Source organism: Acomys minous, assembly GCF_964271855.1.
Source record: "Acomys minous genome assembly, chromosome: 7".
Taxonomy (NCBI): Eukaryota; Metazoa; Chordata; class Mammalia; order Rodentia; family Muridae; genus Acomys; species Acomys minous.
In genome coordinates, this window is record NC_140488.1 from 56,255,411 (window position 1) to 56,280,493 (window position 25,083).

The 25,083-nt window shown below is 34.6% G+C and overlaps 1 long non-coding RNA gene and 1 pseudogene across 2 annotated transcripts in view; both read right to left on the reverse strand.

Moving 5' to 3' along the window:
- Positions 1-25,083, reverse strand: part of LOC311602366 — a 149,702-nt gene that overhangs the window by 19,312 nt on the left and 105,307 nt on the right. The gene's annotated exons all lie outside the window — the stretch shown is intronic.
- LOC311601982 (dynamin-1-like protein) lies at positions 4,997-5,845 on the reverse strand (annotated as a pseudogene). The gene has a single exon. The product of its transcript is annotated as a dynamin-1-like protein (transcript).

A 25,083-nucleotide genomic window follows, 5' to 3' on the forward strand; every position in this document is an offset into this window, starting at 1 on the left:
AAAGTAGAAAAATAATAATTTGTAATTTAATTTTCATTGACATTTTTATGAAATTGCTACCATGCTTATGGAGTATTGTTGTGTCAGAAGTGATCAGGTTGTTTTGGAGAGAACTGTAGTAAGATTTCAAATTCTCAGAAGTAAAAGCCATTGACTGCTCTGATTTAATGAGCTGTTTTGGTAACCTAGAAGCTAAATGCAGACTATGAAGTCCTAGCTTGTGAAGTTTCAGAGAGAAGCAAAAACATTATTAAAGATGTTAATGTGAGTCTTTGGCTATGATTGTGGCTATGGTCATCTGAGGATAAAGAGTCATCTGTGATGAACAAGAAACCAACACCACTAAAGTAAAACCTTTGTGTTAACTGTACAGTTGATACTGTTTAGCTGGGGCCTAGAAATCAGCTGTTCTGTTGTTTTTGGGATTTTGCTTGTGGTACAAAGTTTAAAGAATATGAGGTATATTGGGTACAGAGGTTGCATCCAGGAGAAGTTTGGGAGAGAAAAAATATGATCGAAATGCAACTCATAAAAACTTTTAGAGTAAAAATAAATTTATACTATGATCCACATTTTTTATAATAATATGGCATCTTGCAGAAAATTAGTAGTGTAAGCTCATGGTTTAATAGTGACATGTTTATGTGCCATGTTGAAAAGTATTAATTCAGTTTTTGTTTTGTTTGGTTTGGTTTGATTTTTTGTTTTGTTTTGGTCAACTAGAAACAAACTAGGGTCATCTGAAAGACGTTCAAGTGAAAAATAATCTATCAGGTTGGCCTTCTGTCAAGTGTATGGGGGCACTTTCTCCATTGATTTGATGGAGAAAGTTCTAGCTCTCTGTGGCAATTGGAATTATTGGGTAAATGACCCTGGTTTGTATAACAAGGCAAATTGAGCAACCCATGGATACCAAGTCAGTGAGCAGTGTTGCTCCATGCTTTCTGCTTCATTTCTTGCCACAGTTTTTTTTTGCTGGCATTCCTACCCACACTTCCCTCATTGATGGACTGTGACTTGGAAATTTAAGACAAATACCTCTTTTTTTAATAAGTTGTCATGTTCATAGTATTTTATCATCACAATACAAATTAACTTCAGGATGAAAAGATGAGCAGTATTCAACCTTTGCTAAAATTTTAAAATGTTATGACTGTTTTTAGAGTTGAGTCATTGTGAAATGTGTTCTGATGAATGTACTCACTATATGGTTATTAGATTCAAATGTGTAAGCTGCTACTGATTGATTATATGCTTACTCATATATATGACTCTACTAAACATTTTCTGAAAATGTAAATATTTAAATATTTTCTGGTAGTTATATTATTGTAGTAGGAGAAGTTTACATGTTGAATTATTTTATTATTAACATGTGAATGAAAAACATAAAAATGTATGTTGTGACAAGGGTTTTCAGGTGTTTGCTTTGTTTCTGATATTGCTTCCATTTCTTATTTACTATATTTAATTATATATTATTAGATTATAATAGAGAGACTGTGTGATTGAATATATTCCTTTGCTTATTTTGAAATTCTTGCCCAAGCAGCACAGTATATCGAAGCAAATCATATAGCTTATTTGTTTTAAAAAAAACTAAAAAACAAAACTAAGACTTTCTTCTATGTTGAATTCCTATAGATGTTAGTATGAATGTCATTTTTTTTCTAAGTACAGCAAGGGCATGCTATACAAATCATGCTCATAATAATGTAAGTTTTAACTTCCCTTTAAATAACTATCACTTCATTTCAGATATTAATGATACCTCTAATTCATACTCTATCATGAATTTTGGATTGTGAAGACATAAAAAGTTACTGTATATTGACCTTTATTCTACTTGTAAAACTGTGCTTATATTATGATACTCACAATTGTCCTTAAGAACATTATTTTCACTTATTGTTGGCCTTACATTTCTAAGAAAAATCCTATTTATTTTTATTTAATTCTAGAACACAAAGAGTGGAATTCTCTTACTTCATTTGTATAAAAATGCATATAGATAATAACATGTAAATGTCATGAGCTGCTTCTTAAACTTCAAAAACTTGATGGAAATTGCAGTTCAGCAATAAATTTCTTCTAGAATAAGTGTTAAATTTCAATTTTATTTGTATAAACATGAATATTTGAAAAGTGTTTAGTTCATGAATTTTTATTGTGGCACCTCTCGTTCAGCATCATAATATTGCAAAACTGTGTTCATTAAATCTCCTTTGAAATTTAGCTGTAGGTTAATAATAATTTACTGAAAAGTGCAGTTCTCTGTTATCCTAAGCAGTTAAAAATGTTTCTGAAGTCCATTTGCAGATTATTAGGAAAACGTGTTATAGGTGTTAAGTTATGATAGATTCGCATTAGGCAGCCATTCCCAGCAGTTCAAGGAGTATATCAGAACTGAGCTTAGATGAAAAAATATGCATAGTCTAATATACCTGGAGGCAGAATTAAGATCTTTGTTTTAATTAAAGGAACAATTAATGAACAATAGATTTTTTTGTGCAACATAATTTGACTAGTTGGTTTAATTAAGTAGGAATTTATGTTTCACTTAGAGACTGTCTTTGCTTGAATAATTAAACACTTCTGCTTTCTAAAGCTTTATCTTCTACTTTGAAAAAGTTTGTTTTCTATTCTTAATTTCTTCCTCTAGATTATCATCAGCAGAAGGTACATCACTTCTTCAGAGTGTATCTTTTCCTTGCCATTTTGTCACAGCTTTCAGACTTTTGATAGCAGATGTGCATTTGAGTCCTATTTCTTTCATTCACTTACGCATTCTTCAGGCAACACTTCTTAAACCATCCAATATTGAATGTGTTTGGAGATAGTGAAGTGGAAGAAAAATAGATTTTTGTCACTTTAAGATTTATGTGTTATTGAAATGAATAATTGAAAGAAGGGGTGATTGAAATTTTAAGTGTTTAGGGAGTTTTCTTCGAGACCAAACTCTGAGGTATAAATTTGTGAACCACTCTATTTTTTAGGGAAAGATACTACACATTGGATATTACACAGGTAATGAGCCTAGAGAGATGACTCGGAGCACAATAAAGTCATGTTGCTAATTCAAAGGATCTGGGTTCATTTTTCAGCATCTACATGGTGGTGCACAATGAGCTATAACTTCACTTCTAAGAGATCTGATGTCTTCTTGTGACTGCAGAATGCATCAGGAGTGCACATGGTATACATACATACAAAGACTCACACAGAAAATAAACATACCTACAATTTTTAAAAAAATATTAATACCCATGAAATACAGAGGAAAGTAAGTTTGGGCAAAATAAACTGGGATGATGGGAAATGACAATAATGTCTTTGAAACAAGAATCAGACTCTTTATGTACTTGTATTTGCCAGTTATTGGATATGGCATAATTCAGTAAAGGAGGTCTGAACTCAACAGAAAGTTTTGTTAGCCAATATTTGGAAGCAGATGGATAAATGTTTGTCCCACCCTCAAGGACATCAGAGAATTTTAAATACCCTATGCACTATCCAAAGGGCTATATGATTCATTAGCAGGGGACATCTTTAAATTATACTCATTCCTTTAAATTGAGCAGATCAGAAAAGTTTTTGTAAATATCTTAACTTGATAAACAAAGCATGTAAAATTTACAGTTTATGAGACAAACATGGGGAGCTCTGTACATCATTTCAAATGCATAGTTTTAGCTCAGGGAGAGAATTCATGGGCACTGACTAATTTAAAATAATGGTGTTCTTAGAATGAAAGTCAGGATACCACATTTGATAGATAAGGGAAGAAGTCATCAAAATAGATATGTTTTCTTCCATGATAAGAATGCTTGTTTCATACTTTCTGCATGTACACAGTATGAAGAAAATATTGTGAACAAGAAAGGGCTGTGCCAGTGATTCAGTAAAATAACATCCAAAGAACCAAGAGTGATCCAAGGTTCCAAGGGCAGGCAACTTTGTGGGTAGATATACAAAAAGGCAGTATTAAGTCTTAGGCAAACAAATGAAAGCTTAGATAATTAGATGACTGAAAATCAAAGGTGCTTCTCTCATTAATTATAGGAAACTTAGCTTTTTAAGATTTACATGAGGCAACCTGATTTGGATGAAGGGACATGTCAAAAAAAAACTAAATGTAAAGCGAATGAGAAAAGAAAGCTATAGCTATTAAATATGTGTTTATATCACTTCATAATTTAATAATATCAGCACAGAAGTGGATAGCATTTTTTATAAATGCAGGAAGCCAAACAAACAAACAAAAAAACACATGGGAAAGCCTAACTGACAGAGTAAATAAGTAGAAGGCACTGGACACTGTGTAACTGGAGATACAGAGGATTGTAAGCAGCCATGACGGTGTTGAGAACTGAACCTGGATGTACTGGAAGAGCAGACAGTATTTTTAACCACTGAGAAATCTATCCGGCCCAAATCGGATAAATTTTAAAAATCCTTCCTACCCACTCTATCCATATTTCTTCAGTATAATACTTGAGCAATAAGAAAGAGCCATAAGAAAACTAAAGGAGATCAAAGTGATACGAATTGGAAAGGAAGAAATCCAAGTATCACTATTCTCAGATGATATGATAGTATACATAAGTTACCCCAAAATATTTGATCCCCAAACTACTACAGCTGAGAAACACCTTCAAGAAAGTGACTGGATACAAGATTAATTAAAAAGATTTAGTAGCCCTCCTGCATTCAAATGACAAATAAGCTGAGAATGAAATTAGGAAAAATACACACTTCATAATAGCAATAAATAATAAAAGTATCTTGGTGTGACTCTAACCAAGCAAATCAAAGACCTGTATGACAAGGACTTCAAGTCTATGAAGAAAGAAATTGAAGAGTATATCAGAAGATGGAAAGATCTCCCATGTTCATGGATCAGTAAAAATAATGATTTTCTCAAAAGTAACCTAAAGATTCAATGCACTGTCTATGCCAACACAGTTCTTTACAGACAACAAAATAATAATTCTATTCACCAAAGATGAGTTTCTTGCATTTCAGCAATAATTTGACTGGCTCCTTTTAATGCCTTTAGCATATCTGCTGCTTCTTTCCTGCACTGTGCCATGTCCTCTGATTGAGTCAAAATGTCATCTAATAAGGATGATTTATACAGCTGCCGCACTAATTCACTCTGAAGAGTATCTTTCACATGATTAACCAAAAAGTGCATTACTGCCTTTGGGACACTATCTTGAATATTCTTTCTGACAATTAGAAAATATGATTTGATGAGTCTTTCAATAACCTCACAATCTCGCTGTTCATGGGCAGACAGTTTTCATGCATCTGGAGCTGGCACATCCAGAAAATTGACAGCATGGCCTTTTTGTGGACTTGCTGGCATAATTAGAATTTGTTTTGATTTTTATTCAGCAAGTAACTCTTCAGCTTTTGAAGTTTTCAGCATTCCTCTCCAGTTGCCTGTTGCTGGTTCCTGAGCAGCATCTCCAATCCCACCACCTCCAGATGCAACATTTTTAGTTTCTCTTCTGTTGTCCTGAATTAACTTATCTCATGATACAGCTGAAGGTAGTTCTCTTGCTAGCCTGTTTCTTCTTTGTTCCTCTATATTATTGTTCATTAGCCCACACACATCAGCAAAGTCGGGATGTTTTGTGTTGATATACACTGGTTCAATTGCCACTAAATTATATACCATTTCATTTGTAACAGGCAACCATTTCCGAAGAAGACAATTCACTACTTCAACTATGCCATCATGAAGTTTAGGGAACCATAACAATTCCTGTGTGCTATAGTTGCAACAGTGCTGGAGGAACCTCTGCATTTCCTCATGGACCAGTTCCAAATACTGCATTAGTGTTACAAATACTAAAATCTCTTTTCAGGTTATGGCCAGGAACTTCATGAAGTATTATTAGCAAGGAAAACAAGAACATGTTATCTTTGGTTCATGATACTCATTGAGTGATCTCAAATACAAAAAGGCCCACTTTAGTCTGATGATTTAGGACTCAATATGTTAATAGTACCAGTTTAAAAGTAAGTACACACTGTCTAAATATGTTTGCACACTTTAAACAAATACCTTGACTATTTTTAAAGAGAGATGACTACCACTGTAGCCTTTTGAATTTGTAAGGGAAAAAATGCACCTTTATTCAACATTTCAAATAAATACATTTTAAATGGAAGGTATTATTAGCTTTATAAATGTGCTAGAATAATGCACTTGTTAGCACTACACACTTTGTACAAAGAAAAGCAAGCAAGGAACCTGGGGAAGGAGCTTCCTTTGTGCGCTTTTATACTGAGTTGTGTTCTGCAACATGGAGATAACCTCTGGCATATTTATAAGACCACAGTATGTTCTTTCTGTGTAAATAAAAATACTGGTATGAAATGGCAAAAAAAAAAGAATAATTCTAAACATCATATGGAGCAACAAAATCCTAGAAAAATAAAACAATCCTATACAATAAAAGGCCATCTGGAGGTACCTCCGTCCCTGACTTCAAGCTATGTATTAAAGAGCAATAGTGATAAAAACTACATGGTACTGGCATAGAAATAGACTGGTTGATCAAAGTAATCAAATAAAAGCCACAAAATAACCTATATACCCAAAGAAACTTCATTTTTGACAAAGAAACCAAAACCATACAATGGAAAAAGAAAAGCATTATCAACAAAGGGTTCTAGTCTAACTGGATATCTGCATGTAGAAGAATGCAAATAGACCCATATTAACCACTGGGCACAATTCTTTATTCCTACAACATAAACCAGATACACCAAGTCTATTAGAAGAGAAAGTGGGAGAAAGCCTTGAACTCATTGGCACAGGACACAACTTCCTGAACAGAACAGAAACTGCTCAGTTTCTCAGACCAACAATTAATAAATGGCACTGTTTGAAACTGAAATTGTTCTGTAAAGCTAAGGACACTGTCAATAGAACAAAACAATAACCTACAGATTGGAAAAAAGATCTTCACCAATGCTCCATCCAACGAAAAGCTCATATACAAAATATATAAAGAATTCAACACATTAATAACCACCAAACAAAATAACCCAATTAAAAATGGGACAAAGAGCTTAACAGAGAATTTTCAGAAAAAGATTTTAATTGGGTGTAAAGCCCTTAAAGAAATTCTCAATGTCCTTAGTCATCAGGGAAAAGCAAATCAAAATGAATCTGAAATTTCATTCTACAGCTGTCAAAATGGCTAAGATAAAAAACGCATGTGACAGTACATGCTCATAAGAATGTGGAGAAAGGGGAACACTCCTCCATTGCTGGTGGGAAGTCAAACTAGTACAACCAATTTGAAAATCAATCTGGTGTTTTCTAAAATATTGAGAATAGTGTTACCTCAAGACCCAGCCAAAATACTCCTGGGCATATATGGGAACAATGTTGCACCATACAACAAGGATACTTGATCAACTATGCTCATATCAGTTTTATTCATAAAACCCATAATCTGGAAACAATCTAGATGTTCCTCAATGGAAGAATTTATAACAAAATTGTGGTAATTTACACAATGGACTACTACTGAGCTATTATAAACAAGGAAACTATGAAAGTTGCAGGCAAATGGTTGGAGCTAGAAAAGATCATGCTGTGTGAGGTAGGCCAGATACAGAAAAACACGCATGGTATGTACTCACTTATAAATGGACTTTAGCCATATAGTGTATGATAAAAATACTACCATGCACAGACACAAAGAAGATAAGCAACAAGGTATACTCAAGGGAGGTTTCTTGAATCTCACTCAAAATGGGGAATAGAATAAACAACAGTAGTGAATGAAGAGAGAGAACAAGTTAGGAGATTACAGAGAGAAATGAGTGTGGAGATAAGACCTGGGGAGACTGGGAGGACAGAAGGCAGGCAGAGAAAAGAGAAACTGAGGACTGAGATATCTCTGTTAAAAGCTGGAGACATACAACAAGGTAGGCTTCAGAGAGGATATGTGGGGACTTTAGCAGAGTCTCCTGGTAGCAGGGGTGATGAAGACTGAAGAGGACACCCTCTAACTAGGCAAGACTCCTAGTGGAGGGAAGGGAAAATCAACCTACCCACAATAATTTCAAAACAAAATTTCCAAAGCATACTAGATGTGAAGGTATACAGATAGAGAAGATAGAGCAGAGATAGGCACAGCATCCAACCAATGCCTGGTGCAACCTAACACCCACCCTATGGAAGAAAGACAAACCTTGACACTATTATGGTATACTTTCAGACAGGAGCCTAGCATGGTTATTCTCTGAGAGGCTGCACCCAGCAACAGTTCCAAACAGTTGCTGAGACTCAGAGCCAAACATAGGGAGATATGTGGGGAGCCTTGTGGAAAAATGGGTGAAGGAGAAAAGGATCTGGAGATGACAGAAGCTCCACAAGAAAAATATCAGAGAAAACTGGCCAGGGCATAGAGGTTTTTGCTGAGCCTGAAGCACCAACAAAGAACCATGCATGGACTGTACATAGGTCCCCTACACAGATGTATATGATCAGAAGCTCAGGCTTCATATGGAGCTGCCTCTGACATGGATTCTCTTGCCAGCTTTTCTATCACTTCCCCTTGGTGGTTATGCTTAGCCAGGTCACGGAGGAAGAGGTCACACTTAGTCCTTATGCAACTTGATGAGCTGAGGTGGGTGAGAATTGGGGGACTCCTCTTTTCTGAGGAATAAGGGAAGAGGGATGGAGAGAGAAGGAAGGAGTGTGGGACTGGAAGGAGAAAAGAGTGGGGGCTAAAACCAGGATATAAAGTGAATAAATTAATTAGTTAATAAACATTCACAATAAAATATTCATTACACAAAATTAAAATTATTATTTAAGAATATGTGAAGAGTGATCACAGTTTTAAAACACACAGGCATACAATTCAAATATTCAGTGAAAATGTTAACAATAATCCTCAATATGAAAATAAGAATATTATTTTTTTTCTATTTTTGAGACAGGGTTTCTCTGTGTTGCCTTGGCTGTCCTAGACTCACTTTGCAGACCAGGCTGGTCTTAAACTCAAATAGATCTTCCTGGCTCTGCCTCTGTGATTGTTGGGATTATAGGCATGAGCATTCCTGGTTTATTAATTTTTAATTGTACTTTAAAGTACTTACTTTACTGTACATACTTGAGTATTCTAACTTTTTAAGAATATACTTATAATGCTTTATAATCACAAGAAATGTTATCTATGCAAAATACTTTATTTACTTATTTATGTTTATACATGATGGCAAACATGTAGAAGTCAGAGAAGATTTTACAAGTGTTGAATCTCATCTTCCACCTCATGAATTATGGTGCTCAATCTCACATCATCAAGTTCAAGAGGAAGCACACTTAGCCATCAAACGATTTCACCCACCCTAATGTTATTTTTACAAACAATTTATTCATATGTGATAGTGTTTTCTTTGCCCAGCATTTCATTTTTTTTTATACAAAAAATGGAGAAAATTCTTCTGGGTGCACACAATGATAGGTCTCACTTTTCTCTACTTTCTAAGATGTCACATAATGCATAAGATGTATTTTCAACCTTGGTGGGAAAAAAAGTTTTTAAACTTGAAAACTTTTATCAACATTCTTTTTGTATTTTTTTAATTTTTAATTTGTTCACTTTACATCCCAATTGTAGCTCCTCTTTCACCTCCTCCCAGGCCCACAACCACTCCCTCAACACCCTTCCCCTAGTTCTCAGAAAGGTGGAGCCCCCCTCCCCTATCATTGAACATTCTAATCATGTCAGTAACCAAGTACACAAATTATGTACTTATGGCCATGACAACTTTGTATTAGGAAACTGAGTTATTTTATATTTTTAAGAATAAGTTGCAAGCAAGTGAAAACCTAGTTTTCTAATGGATTTATATCAGAATCCATCCACAGACTGTGGATGTCATGCACATTAGAAATATGACATTAACACTATTTGATTTTATCTGAGGGTTTTCTTCTTGCATTAAATACGATGAAGAGCATCATGTGGTAGAAAAATAAGACATGATAATTCATTTCTTCCTTTCTCTTATCCTACCAAAGGCCAAAACTCTAAATATCATTAACACAAATCTCAATATTAAGTTAATTTTAAGGTACTTGAAACTTTTAGAGACACTTTGAAAAATATTATAAGTGTACCTCCATCCATGTATGGTTTACAAATTTTATAGTTTTCAGACTGTAAAAATAAAATTAGTAGTAATATAATTAAAATCTAAGGAGAATCATTTATGAAAAAGCATCAACAGATGAGAATAGACATGCTAAAAGATGACAAATACTAGCCTATCAAAATCATAATAGTCAGAGGTATTCAGACTAATTTATGGATATTTATTTCACATAAGTATCACTAAAAGCTAAGTAAATTCAACACATCTTCTTATTTAAGACAGTGATAACCCTTGAAATAATTTATCTCTTTGCTTTGATTTATATCCATAAATCACCATGTCATTTATTACTGTTGTGATTTAAGTCCTTTTGGTACAATGATTTTGTATCTCCTGATTATTTATGTATACTACTATGTGTACATACTGAAACATTAATTAATATGTTGAGTTGCAATGAGAAATCCTCATTTCTTGTCATACAGCCTTCAATAGAATGGACTCACTGAACTATTGTAAGTCTCACAGGGGGATAGTCTAATGAGCAAATAATCAATCTTCCTATCTGAACTAGGGTCTTCTCAGTCATACTTAAGTATAAAGCTATAGACAAATTTTACAAAAAAATTAAAGTTGAAAAGAATCAAGGCACTGTAGGTCTCTCTCAAATAAAGAAACAATTTCCTTTCTCCTGGCTAATATAATCTGATGACCAGAATTAAGGGGACAGTGTCCCTGATTAGGATACTTTGGACAATTAGAAGATGCTCTCTCTGTCTCTGTCTCTGTCTCTGTCTCTGTCTCTGTCTCTGACTCTGTCTCTGTCTCTCTCTCTCTCTCTCTCTCTCTCTGTCTCTCTCTCTCTCTGTCTCTGTCTCTGTCTCTCTGTCTCTCTCTCTCTCTCTCTCTCTCTCTCTCTCTCTCTCTCTCTCTCTCTCTCTGTGTGTGTGTGTGTGTGTGTGTGTGTGTGTTGTAGTGTTTAGTTAATGGAGTTGTAACTTTTATACAGTACTTGTGAGAATTAATTAGTTGTACTCTGATGTTTAAGTACACAATTGAAGCTGGTGGCTCAAATATTTATTTGATGGTATTTTCTTCTTTAGATAGATATAGTGATGGAAGTTTATTAATACTGGCTATATTTCTATAAGCAGTTTTTTTAAGCAACAGGGTTGCAGAATAACTTTAAAACTCAAAGCACAATTTTAATAAAACTATGCATAGTTGTTTTAAGAGACTGTAAGTCCTTTGTAAGAGTATATATTTATAATTTGAACAAAAATCTAGGAGACTATGTCTGGGTAGGTCATAGGCCCTAAGGAAATACCCATTATTACTCTGATAAATGCACATAATAGTAAATTTACTTCTGATGATTTACATTATAGCCATATATTAATGTACCTCTCAACCCTTATCAGAGAATAATACAGAGACTATTGACTTTCTAATAATCAGAAAATATGACACTTTGGAACGCTCAGTTCCAAATAAATCATCTCTGTCACACTCCTTAATATGAGGCCAAGTGATCATTACTGAAGAGCCATATGTACTGTGAAGCATAGTTTTATAGACTGGATCAGATTGATGTGTGCATGAAATTACAGTCATTGAGATAGTATATACAAAATCAAGCCAGACAAAAATCCCAGAATAGATTGGCGAGGGTCTTACAAAGTCTCACACCTAACTAAAGAACTACTGGCAGTTGATGGCTGTTAGAAGAGAGAAAACCAGTTTTCTTTAGGGACACAGAGATTGAGAGGCTCTATGAAATAGTTCTACACCCTTGGTTATGCTAGCAGCACTAAGTAGGCCCAATGGATTTTTTTCTTCTTATTTTTTTACCTTACATACAGATTGTAGCCCCCTTCATCATTGCCTCCAGATCCCACCTTCCCCACTACCCCAATCGTCAAAAATGGAAGCCCCCCTCTCCTAACATCTGACCTTAGTCTATTAAGTCTCCTCTGTACTACCTATATGCTCTTCCTTTGTGGCCTGGCAAGGCTGCTTTGCCAGGGGGAAGTGATCAACATGGAGGGTCCAGAGACCATGTCAGAAGTAATCATTACTCCATATAATATGGGACCCCCAAGAAGACTGTGGTCTGGAGAGAAGAGTGGTAGTGAAATGTAAAAGAAATTGGAGAGAAGGGCATCAGAAGAAGATATGATAAAACACATCGTATTCATGCTTGAAATTCCCAAATGAAAAGTAGTAAAATTAAATAAAGAACAGGAGGCTAAAATTATCCAAAATGAATAAATTGTTGGGATACATGTACCATAATGCAGTACATAGGTCATACACTTGTTGAGTTTGAGCAGAAAACACACACACACATATACACATAAGTTTAAGCTTCAACAAAGTTCTTAAGATACTATTTATAAAATTTAATTTCTAATATTTCTGTTTAGGAAAGACTTCATCTTAAATTAGTCCATTTTGCTTTTATTCTCATAAGCCTTATTTCATCTAACTTAATCAGGAAAATTTTAAGTTTTTAGAAGCTCCTTGAGATTATCTGTACATTTTTAATGCAATATGAAGAAATGGAGGGATTCTTGAAAAGGGAGACCATCATACTTTCTGTCATGTAGTACAAATGGTTTAGAGAGAGACTTGTGACTTTCCCAGAAATGCACTTCTCTGGCCTTGTAATGTACTCCCAAATGGATTTTCTATGTTTTTTTCTATAAAACATTCATGATGACAATGCCCTAATGAGTATATTTGTGTTTACAGACAGTTTTTATACGTGTTGTCTATTTTGGTGTTCATAGTATATTTACAATGTTGTAATATCATATTTTAGAAAACAAAGCTAGCAGAATCTTCAAAATGAAATAATTTGTCGATCACATAGAAAGTTCAGTAGCTTCTCTTGTTTAGATGCACTGTTTTTTCATCTTATATGTGGATAGAAGAATGAAGATTTGGAAGAGAACTGTTTCAGGACACTGTTAGTAGGAGAAAGTGCCAGCCTACAGAATGGGAAAATATATTCACCAATCCCACATCTGACAAAAGGCTAATATCAAAAATGGATAAAGAACTCAAGAAACTAGATATCAACAAACCAAATAATCAAATTAATAGTGGACTAAAGTTCTAAATAGCGAATCCTCAAATGACTGAGAAATGTTCAAAACGTTTATCTATCAAAAAACGCAAATTAAAACAAATTTGAAATTTCATCTTGTGTTTTTCAGAATGGCTAAGATCAAAGGTATATGTAAAAGCTTATGCTGGCAAAGACATGAATCAAGGGGAACACTCCTCCATTGCTGGTGGGAGTGCAAACTTGTATATCCCCTATGAAAATCAATATAGTGGTTCCTTAGAAAACTAGGAATCTATCTACCTCAAGATCTAGTTAGGTACTCCACTCTTGTGCATATACCCAAAGGAAGTTCCATCTTACCCCAAGGACACTTATCCAATTATACTCATTGTAGCCTTAATAACAGCCAGAAACTAAAAAAATGTCTCTCAAATGAAGAATAGATAAAGAAAATGTGGTACATTTACACAATATTACTCGACCACTAAAATAATAATATCATGATATTTGCTGGCAAATGGATGAAATGAGAACAGGTTATCCTGAGTAAGGTAACCCATACTCAGAAAGATATACATGGTATATATGTACTCACATAGAAGTGGACATTAGTTGTTAAATAAGTTCAATCATGATACAAGCCACAGACCAAGAGAGGCTAATAAGGAGTGCTCAATGTGGGGACACATGTATCTCCCTGGGAAAAGAGATTTTTCAGGTCACCTGAACTGGGTATGGGTGGGAACAAGATTAGGAAAAGATCAGGAAATGGCCAGGTGGAGGAGACTGAGGGAGAGAACTAGAATAGAGGATGCAAATTAGGGGGCATTTGGAGTGCCATGCAGAAACCTCTTGCAATGGAAACATCATGGCATATATAAGAGTGACCTTACTGAAGTCTCCTAGGGCAATATGGAGCCTGAGCCAAATTCTATAATCATCCAAGGCCCCCAGCAGTAGGACTGCAATAACAACCCAGGCAAAAACTTTGACCTATTCTGTTCTGCTTGCAAGAAGTGCTGTGGTAATGGTGGCACAACTGTCACAGTGGTCACTTCATGGCTGACATTGCCTGAATAGCAAAGGAACCCAAGGCAATACATCCCAGAGACCCATGAGAAAACCAAACATGACTGGCCAAAATGTCAATGAAATGATTCCTAGTGATGTTTTGCTATATTCATAGATGGGTGCTTAAGCCTCCCCATTATACAACATTATACAGCAACTGAAGAGAGCAGAATCAGAGACCCAGAGTAAAACATTAGGCAAAACTATGGGAACCATGAAGAGGAAGGGAAGTAAAGATTGTAGGATCTGGAGGGAATGAGGACACCTGGAGAATACACACCCCACAGATTCAACTAAATGGGGTTCCAGTACATTACAGACATTGAACGAACAGTTAGGGAGCCTGTGTGGGTCTCAGATAGGTTCTCTGCATATATCTTTTTAAAAATTTATTTATTCAGATTACATCTCAATTGTTATCCCATCACTTGTATCCTCCCATTCCTCCCTCCCTCCCACTTTCACTCTATTCCCTTCCCCTAGGTCTATGACCTAGGGCGACCTTTTTCCCCACTATATGGTCATAGCCTATCAAGTCTCATCTTGGTAGCCTGCTTATTCTTTCTTTGAGTGCCACCAGGCCTGCCCAGCAAGGAGAAGTGGTCAAATATGGGGCACCAATGTTCATGTCAGAGGCAGGTCCCACTCTCCACATAACTGTGGAGAATGTCCAGTCTATTGACTAGATTAGAGTAGGAGTTCAATGCTTATTGCATGTATTATCCTCTATCTGGCACTTTCTCAGAAAACTGAGAATAGGGCTTCTTCAAGACCCAGCTATTCCACTCCTTGGAATATACTCAGAAGATGCTCCACCACACAACAAGGAAATATGCTAAACTATGTTCATAGCAGCCTTATTCATAGTAGCCAGGACCTGGAAATAGTGTAAATGTCTCTCAGTTGAAGAATGGATAAAGAAACTGTGGTACATTACACTACAGAATACTAATCAACTATTAAAAACAAGGAAATCCTGAAATTTGTGGACAAATAGATTGAACTAGAAATAATCATACTGAGTGAGTTAACCCACAAGCAGAAAGACTCACATAGTACATACTCACTTAAAATTGGGCACTAGCCCAAAAGGGATATCCCATGAAAGTCTGCACTAACCAGGATATTGGGATAGATGTTAAGACATTCTACTAGGACTCTAGGTAAGAGAAATATAGGAGATGGGGAAATAGAATGATACAAAGCATGTTAGAAACCTACAAGAAGATTATCGTGATTGGTGGATAAGGGCCCAGGGGGTTCTGCTCAAACTACTGCTCTGCATATATCTTAAGGTTGTGTAATTTGGTGTTCTTATGGGACTCCCAACAAAGGGAGTCGGTGGTTATCACTGACTCTTTTGTCTGTTCTTGGGATACATTTCATCCTACTGGCTTGTCATATCCAGTTGTAATATAAATGTCCTCTCAGTCTTATTTTATCTTCTTAGGCCATGTTCTGTGGATATCCCTTGGAAACCTGTTTTTTTTTTATATTGTTGCTTGTGAGTCTATCCTTTAACAGCTGAGCCATCTGTCCAGCCTTGTTTCTTTTTTTGAAAGGGAAATGTAAGAGGAGTTAATAGGGGGAGAGGGGAGGTTGGGGAGGAACTGGGGGAAGAAGAAGGTGGGAAAATTGCAGGTAGGAAATAATAGTGCATAAGAGAACTTTTTTTTGGAAGACTTCAACTGGATTGAAGATGTTATTTAAATTTCCTATTCATTTGGCAGTGTCTTGAGTTCAGTTCTGGAATTAGATGGAAGTTGAGTTATTTCTCCAACTGATGTAGTAGAAAGACCTTGGTTAGTTATTCTACTTTTTAGAACTTCATGTGATCAGTCTCTAAAATGAAAAAATAATATCTATTTCTGGCAGTATGGTTGTTGGGATAAAGTGAAATAAAACATGTGAACCATAGTTTGAACAACTGTACATCAGAAGTTGCTAATAAAATTGCTTTGATTTCTTTCCTTTCTAAGATCTGAAGGGAGAAAAACTTTATTGGATATAGATTGAGCTAAAAACTCATTAAAGAAAACTCATCTTTTTCCTTTGATGGTGGATGACATTTGTTCAGGCATGAGGCTCTTGTCTACCTCCACCTCTCAGCACTGGAACTGTATACGGATTGAACTTATGAAGTCACTGTGCATGTTGCCACAGTTTCTGTTAGTTCATATTTTGCATCCGTGCAGTTCTGTCTAGAATACAGTTTCCTTGGTGCCATATATCCTCATTTGCTCTTACATTATTTCTGTTTCCTCTTATGTATAGCTATCTCAGGCATACTAGGAGGGGTTTGGTGAAAATAACCTATATAAGACTGAGTATTCTTTTCACTCTCCACACATTTTCTAGTACTGGGCCTCTGCATTAGTTTCCATCTATTACAAGAGGAAGGTTCTCTGATGATGACTGAGTGAAGTACTGATCTATACCTATGACAGAATGTCTCTAGGAGTCATTCTGTTTCTATGTTCCTTCAGCAAACAATAAGATAGGGTTTTCACCTAGGCTCATGGTCTATCTAATCCCAGGTTCTTGGCCACTGGAGCAGATTCAGGTATAGGTTACATCCTGTAGAGTAGGCCAAATGTCCCACAGTAAATAGGCAATACAAAATGAAGTCAGTGATTTATACTTTTTTGCATGGGCATCTTTGTCTTGTCTTACTGATCTTTTACTTGTATATTACTATTTATGGTCTTGTTTTATGAGTTTTTTCTTTGTGTATGTGTTTTCTGTATTTATCCTTATTCCCAATTATGTTTTGTTTGGGGTTGTTTGGGACTGTTTATTTTCTAAAGAGAGAGATAAAGGAATGGTGCAGACTTGGGTATGTGAGGAGGATCCAGAAGGAGTTGGAGAGGATGGAACTGAGACCAGAAATATTGCATGAAAAATGTCTTCAATAGATACATATTAAAATAGAATAAAATAAAATATATGTATAAGAAAAAAAAGAGAATCATTAAATCTGGATGAGTTTACCATAACCATTGATAAAGTTCAGAGTTTGATACTTCTGGAATACAGGTAGTAAAGAGATCAGAAGCATGGGACATCTTTCCATCTTCTGATATCTTCCTCAATTTCTGTCTTGAGAAACTTCAAGTTCTTGTCATATAGGTCTTTACTTACTTGGTTAAAGATACACCAAGATACTTTATATTATTTATGGTTCATATGAACGGTGTAGTTTCCCTTATTTATTTCTCAGCCTGTTTGCCCTTTGTATACAGGAGGGATACTGATTTTTTAAAATTTGTGTCCATCTAATTTGAAGAAGTTATTTATCAGCTGTATAAGTTCTCTGGTGCAATTTTTGGTTCATTTATGTCTACCATAAGATCATTTGTGAATAATGATAATTTGATTTCTTCCTTTCTAATTTTTATCTCTTTGATTTTCTTTAGTTGTCTTATTGCTCTAGATAGAACTTCAAATACTATATTGATGAGATATGGAGACAGTGGGAAACCTGGTATTTTCCCGGATTTTAATGGAATTTCTTTACATTTAATTTTTTGTTAGCTATTGGCTTTCTGTATATAGTGATTATGATGTTTAGGTGTGGATTTTGTATCCCTGATGTCTGCAAGACTTTCATCATGAAGGGGTGTTAGATGATATCAAAAGATCTTTCTGCATCTAATGAAATAATCATGTGATTTTTTCTTTCAATTTTTATAAGGTGAAATATACTTATGGATTTTCATATGTTATTCCATCAATGCATCCCTGGGATGGATCCTAATTGATCATGGTGGATGATGTAGTTGATGTGTTCTCCATTTAGGTTTGTGAGTATTTTATGGAATATTTTTATATCAAGTACCCATTGATACAGTAAGTGACATTGTTTTGAAATTTTCTTTGTTGAGCCTTTATGTGGTTTAAGTATCAGGGTGGATGTGGCTTCCTAAGATGAATTTGGTTATGTTTCTTCTGTCTCTATTTTGTGGAATAATTTGAGGTGTTGTTGGTTTTAGCTCTTCTTTGAATATCGTTTAGAATTCTACACTAAAACCCTCTGGCCCTGGGCTTTTAGTGGTTGGAAGATGCTTGATGAATGCTTATATTTTCTTAGGGCTTATAGGACTGCTTAAAGTATTTGCCTAATCTTGATTCAACTTCAGTAGGTGAAATTTATCAAGAAAGTAATCCATTTCCTTGAGATTTTCAAATTTTGTGGAATACAGGCATTTGAATTAAGACCTAATGATTCTTTGAATTTCCTCAGTGTCTGTTGTTATGTCTCCCTTTTCATTTCTGATTTTGTATCTTTAGATAATCTTCATCTGCCTTTTTGTTAGTTTGGTTAAGAGTTTGTCTGTCTTGTTGATTTTTGGAAAAGCCCACCTCTTTGTTTAATTGATTCTTTGTTTTGTTCTCTTTGTTTCTTTTTTTTTTAATTCACTTTAACATATACATTTACATTATTACACATGAATGAAATAACCTACATACAGCAGGAGGAACCATGAGACAAGAGTTATATAAATGTTACATTCATAGTGATTTGACTATTTGTATTTGTCAAACATGAAGAAAGCATCTTTCTTACCTTGTTGGGTCTAAATTTCAGAATGAAAATCAATATCTATCATATCTCTTCTCTATTAACTTAAAACATCTATCTTGACCTAAAAGCATCTTAACCCCTAACCAACTAAGCTTAATTGAAGTCTAAACTACCTGGGCTTCAGCCCCAGCTGAGACTTGAGAAGGGATAGAACTTGTATACCTGAGTGAAGTGTAGGTTAACAGGTTCCAAAATAAATAAAAAAATTAACTGAAACAGTTTACTGCCTGAACCCAACACCCAGTAGTCTGTATAATGTTGGAGCATCATATTTAGCCTTCTAGCCCAATATCTCTGACAGACATATTTGCAAGGCAGGAACTACTGAGGACTTGCTCACCCTGTCTTGGCAGAGTTCAGCCATCGACTCTGCCTGCATCTAAGCTTGCCTATTTTTAGGCATAAATCTATCTGTGGCAGAAATGAGGACATTTTGCTCAGTGGCTTGTTTGCCATATTTGAAGCCAACTCCATAAGGAGATTCTTTGATATTCCTCATCTTCTTTGAGGTAGGCTGATTGCTGGCAGGAGTTAACTTTTCTTGTTTTCAAGGAATCTTTAGAATAATAAAAAACATTTAAATGACATATTCTGTATGTCTCTGAGGCTTTTGAAGACCTTATTTAACTATTTTACCTTATATATCTATAGAATAATATCTATCTGTTAGACCTAGGGAATATTTTCTTGTGGTAATTGCTCTGTACATCCCACATACCTCATAAAATTATAATGTTATAACTGTAGAATGTTTATGAGAAATAATGTTTTCAGAACACAAGAATGAAACACTGATCCTGGATCAGACCTGACAAGATTAATTCCTCCCAGCATGCAGCATCCTGCATATTCCAGGTTCCAGCTCCAGGAGCCTCAGTTGTTGTCACCCATCAGAATTGGACAGCTTCCAGGATAGCATTGTAGAAAGCAGATGATCTCAATTCGTCCAACATTTCAGACTGTCCCACACAGGATTCCAATTAGGTCTGGAATTTTGCAACATTTAGAAAACAGTCCACAAATGCTATTCCTGTCTTACTTAAACATTTTCCCCATTGCTTTTGGACCCCTTCAAGGTTATTATTTTTCTCTAAATCAGCCTGAAGAAACCTTAAGAGAATGGCATCCCAGTTCCTCTAAGGGGGCTTGGGTAGGTTTCTGTTTGGTCTCTTGGGCTACAGATGCTTATTTTCACTGGGAGGTGGTTATAAGTTATTATTGGTCTTAGACAGAGAGAAAGATAGGTTGGAATCAGGGACATCTATCTCTCTTTTCCTTTATGTTTCTTCCATAGGTAAAGAAATAGGAGCCGAAAAGAAAGAAAGGGGATATAGAAATAGTGAGGGAGGATAGAACAAAATGTAGATTATTGATTCTACTCTTCAACTCAAGGCCTTAATTGTTACTCAGAAACAAGGTTATTTTTTAAATATTTTTTTATTGGTATAGAATTTTGTATATTGATGTAAATCATGGTCATATGAAAAATTAGTTCTCTTTGTTTCTAGTTTATTGATTTTAGACCTGAGTTTTATAATTTCCTGACATGTAATCCTAATTGTTTTATTTGCTGCTTTGAACTTCTGTTCTCAACAGTGTTCTCCATTTGCCTGATCTGGGGGACCCTAGATCCCCTGTGGAGCATCACATAGCCCTCAGGGAAGATTACAAGTCTAATCTTTTCCTGATAAGAAACTTGTTAAGCCAACACCTGGGGATTCCTGGAGATACCTGATCTATGCTAATAAGATATCTTGGTGTCTTTGCTTTCAACCAAGGACATTTAACTGGACCTGGAGATTCTTTCCTATCCATAGGATAAATAAGTACTGCTTTTCTCTTTTACGATAGGACTGATATTTTACATTTAGATTAAGTATCTCTGTTACCCCTAGTTCCAGCCGATCAAACACATTCACCCCCAAAACCCCTCTTACTGCCCAAGGTTTATAATGTCCCTGTTTGACAAATATAAAAGCTTGCTCTTTCTCTCCTCCACCATGACCACCTGAGCCTCATCATTTATTCTAGGATAAATTCGAGGATAAAAATTCTAGGATTTACCACTGGATGCCTGGGGCTTGACCATCAGTCTGGCAACAATGCCAGAACTGCTATGGCAGCCTCTGAAGCTCACTCCTTTGCAGCAAGTGAGGTGTTGACCACCAGCTAAGTACCCACAGAGGCTGTGTCTTACTGGACCTGCCTTCAGGCTCCCAAGGCCTACTTCTCACTGGACCTGCCTTCAGGCTGATTTTGAGAGTCTGCCTGCATCTTCTGCTATGCTTAACATGGCTGCTTAACAAAGGGTTGTAACACTTTTGATATCATTCATTACAGGCTTTTGGAACTTCCAAGTTTCGACTGTTGTCTGATACCAGCAATCTCATTTCAAAAAAGGTAACTGTAACACACATTGGAAAACTCGTTTACACCTCCTGCGGTGAGACTAGTAGCCTTACCTAGCTCACAGGCCTTGCCCTGAGCACTCTAAGTAGCTCCTGCTAGAGAAACAGAACCTTTGATCTCAAGGTCTCTCTGTTTTTTTGTTTTTGTTTTTGCTTTTGTTTTTTTGTTTTTTTTCTGGAAGTAAACAGTGCCTAGAACAAAGCAGAACAATAATTGTGTTTTGATTTCTGTTTACTTCTTTATGTCCTACTGCTTGAGAGGGTACAAATATGCTTAACCTAAGGACATTAAAAGACATGTTAGCAAGAACAATGCAAAGGAATTAGTGCAAGACCTTCCTATACATTTTCATAGTTTTTACAGATAATGAATAGATATCTAACAGCAACGAATTGTCTATGATATGTAACTCCAGAGACAGTACTACATGAGAAAAAATGTTTTCTCTGCCCATCTATATTAAGTGTTACTAATGAGTTAATAATGAGTTATTATTAATGAGTTAATATTAATAATAAAATATAGCTGTATATTAAAGTATTCTTGTGCATTTGTATTTTGTCAAGATCATAGATCTTATAACATTTATCACAATACTACATTTGACTGTGAATTTCTTCTGCTCATAGTTAATTATTGGATAGATTTTTAGCTGGTGATTTTTTTCTGATAATGTACTAATTTTATTATTTTCTTTTGCTGTTGAATGTTTAATCTTAAATTAAGAAGGAAGGAAGTGTGGAGAACTATATTTTTACAAATTTACTTATATAAGAAAGTTTTGGTGTGACATAGCATTATAATATAATCCAAAACAAAGTCTTAACTAGCTTGCTTATCATTAAGAGATTATCATCATAAATAATATTAAGGTGTATTAAGAATATAAACTTATTTTGTACAATTTGTGTTACTACAATGTGTGAAACTAATAATAAAAAGAGAATTACAGAAAGCATTGCCAAACATATTTTCTTTTAGTATTCACATTTTAACATACTGCTAATGTGTAAGTACTTTTGCTTTCTACACCTCTGCTGAAAAATAGCTCATTATATAAACTTCAAAACCAGAATACAAATGAAATTTATTCTTCTTTTGAAAAAGTAGGAATCTGTACACAATTGTATTTTCAAGTAAGTATGAATTTGCATGTGGAATAGAGGTGCAAATCAGTAGATAGCTAAAATTTCATCATCAGAGGTAGAGTAGTTTAGAATTCACTTATAAGATTTTTAGAATAATTAAAAGGAGGAGAATAAAGTGTTATGACTTTGTATGGGTTAAGTAAATGGATCTGACTTAATCAGGACTTAATTGACAGGATTTAAAAGAAGAAAATAACTAGTGATCTGAGATTTTTCTATCTTTAGCTGAATAGTTAGTGAGGATATCTACAAATTTGACAAATGTCCAAACTTTTAGGAAATATTTTTTTGTTTTGTAAATCTACTTTTAACAAATATAAATATTATGTATACATATAATCTTTTAGTCAAATATGATGGTCTTATGATTATAAAGTATATATATTCTTTTCTGATTCTTTTATTATTAGAACCTTTGGAACCCATGTATCTAGTTTTTGATTTCACTTTGGTTTAGACTGAGAGCTAATAGAAGCAAGGGTTTAAAAAATGAATTCAAGCTTTATTTTAGGTTTTAAGGAATATGAAAGTCAAGAAAAGTACTGAAATGTCCCTACCCCCACCATCAGAGATGCTACAGTACAGATTGTTTTCTTTTAAAATAGTTAACATTTTAGTTGATTAATAAATAAAAATAATTGGAAGATTGATTGTTATGTAGATTCCCTAGAAAGTTGATTATGTGCTGTGAATGATATAGATTCGGTTAACTGGTTTTGTTCACTTCCCTCTAATGGGGTTGCCTTGCGAGGTCACAGGGGAAGTGGAAGCACTCACTCCAGATGTGACTTGGTTAGCTGCTACGGGTTTGTGGGGGTGCTCTCCTTTTTTCAGAAAAAGGGGAGAGGGATATAGAGAAGAGGGTGGGACTGGTAGGAGAGAAATGAGGGTATTACAATTTAGATGTAAAGTAAATATATAAATTAAAATATTAATAAAATATTTAAGCAGAAATAAAGATAAATTAAAGAAGTTGCATGATGTGTTAGATTTCATACTCTAAAAACATTATTATTGAGAATACTTTTATTTTGCTAAAACATAAATGTAATCAAGAAAAGTAGAGTGGCTGTCAAATTTAAATATGTAGACATGTTTTTATTTTTGGAGGGGCCTATGATATGACCCTGTTTTTAGAATAATATTTCACAAAAAATACCAGAAAGTTATTGTTTGTTTTTTCAAACAGTGAATAAACGTCTACAGGAAATCTAAGAAATTGCTAACATTTTCACATATCTATAAAGTTATTTTTTATAAAGCCGAGAAAGCCAATAAACACGTTGCACAAAATATTTAAAGTTAATATACATATTAAATAGATTTAAATATTTTTATTAGATGACTTTTGAGATCAAGTAAATATATTGCTGTATTCAGATAAATAACATTTTTCATTTATGTTGAGGTGTTATCTACATGAAGAAAGTATAGAGCTAGAGAACAGACTTCCTTTGAATTATAATGGGAAACACATCTGCTGTCTATCTAATCAAACTCTGTTATTAAAATACTTATATCAAATAAAAGTGAATTATATGTTACTAGCACTATATGTTCCTACTAAAACTATTATCATATATCTCCTGATTAGTACATAATTTCTATATGCAGCATAATAATTTAAAATGATATAGTAATTATAATTAGTGTTTTATACAAGCTATGACATTTTGATTCAGGAATTAATAAACAATAAAAATTTAGAAAAGTATTTGTTGTCTTAGCTTTGTTACCTATTGAAGAGATATAACATGCTGGAAAAAATTAGCATCTTTAAGAAGATAAGGATTTATCTGGCTAACATATCCATGTTACAGTCCCACATTAAGAGAAAATCAAGGCAGTAGGAAAAAAATCAGATAGCTAAAACATCCATGGTCAAGAGCAGTGAGTTAGTGCATGTGTACATGTTCTGAGCTGGGTTTCTCCTTTGCATTCAATCCAGGTTTCATCCCATGAAATGGTGCTCTCCACTTGAAGGTTAGGTCTTCTCACTGCAGGCAATCACTCGCAGACTTTTGCCTAGATCAATAAAATTTAGAAGAGCTCTCATAAAGACTCTCTTCTTCGGTGATCCTAGAATGTGTCTAGTTGACAATTAGAATTAAGCATCTCTTTCAGCATATTAAACTATCTAATTTTAAAAAGTAGAGTTTCTTTTATTACTGAAAATTGGTCATGTATATCTAATATATTATTGTATATTTTAGAAACTAGTATTGTTTAATTGTCTGAATTATGGTAATATACGGTCTCTACCCATTTGTATCCTATTTAAAGCCTCATTCGTTCTACATATCTTGTTCAAATTAGCAAAACTGCTAAATTTTAATCTTTTATTTATTCACACAAAACACACAGACACATACATGTGTATAGGTGTAAATGCAGTAGAGAAAAAGTATACAGTAGTAAAAATTCAGCAAATTATATAATTCAGCACCATCAATAATTGTTTTACTCATGCTTATGAAGTTAGTCAATAATTTATTATTAAATACCCTTTCCAGCTTCAGCTTTTATCTTCTTAATGGTATATATTGAATAACAGGCATCTGGGATGGTTAGCTATAATTGCCAATTTGACACAACTTAGAATGACCTAGGAATAGAGTATTAATGAGTCATTGTCTACCTTGCACTGTCCTTGGATCACT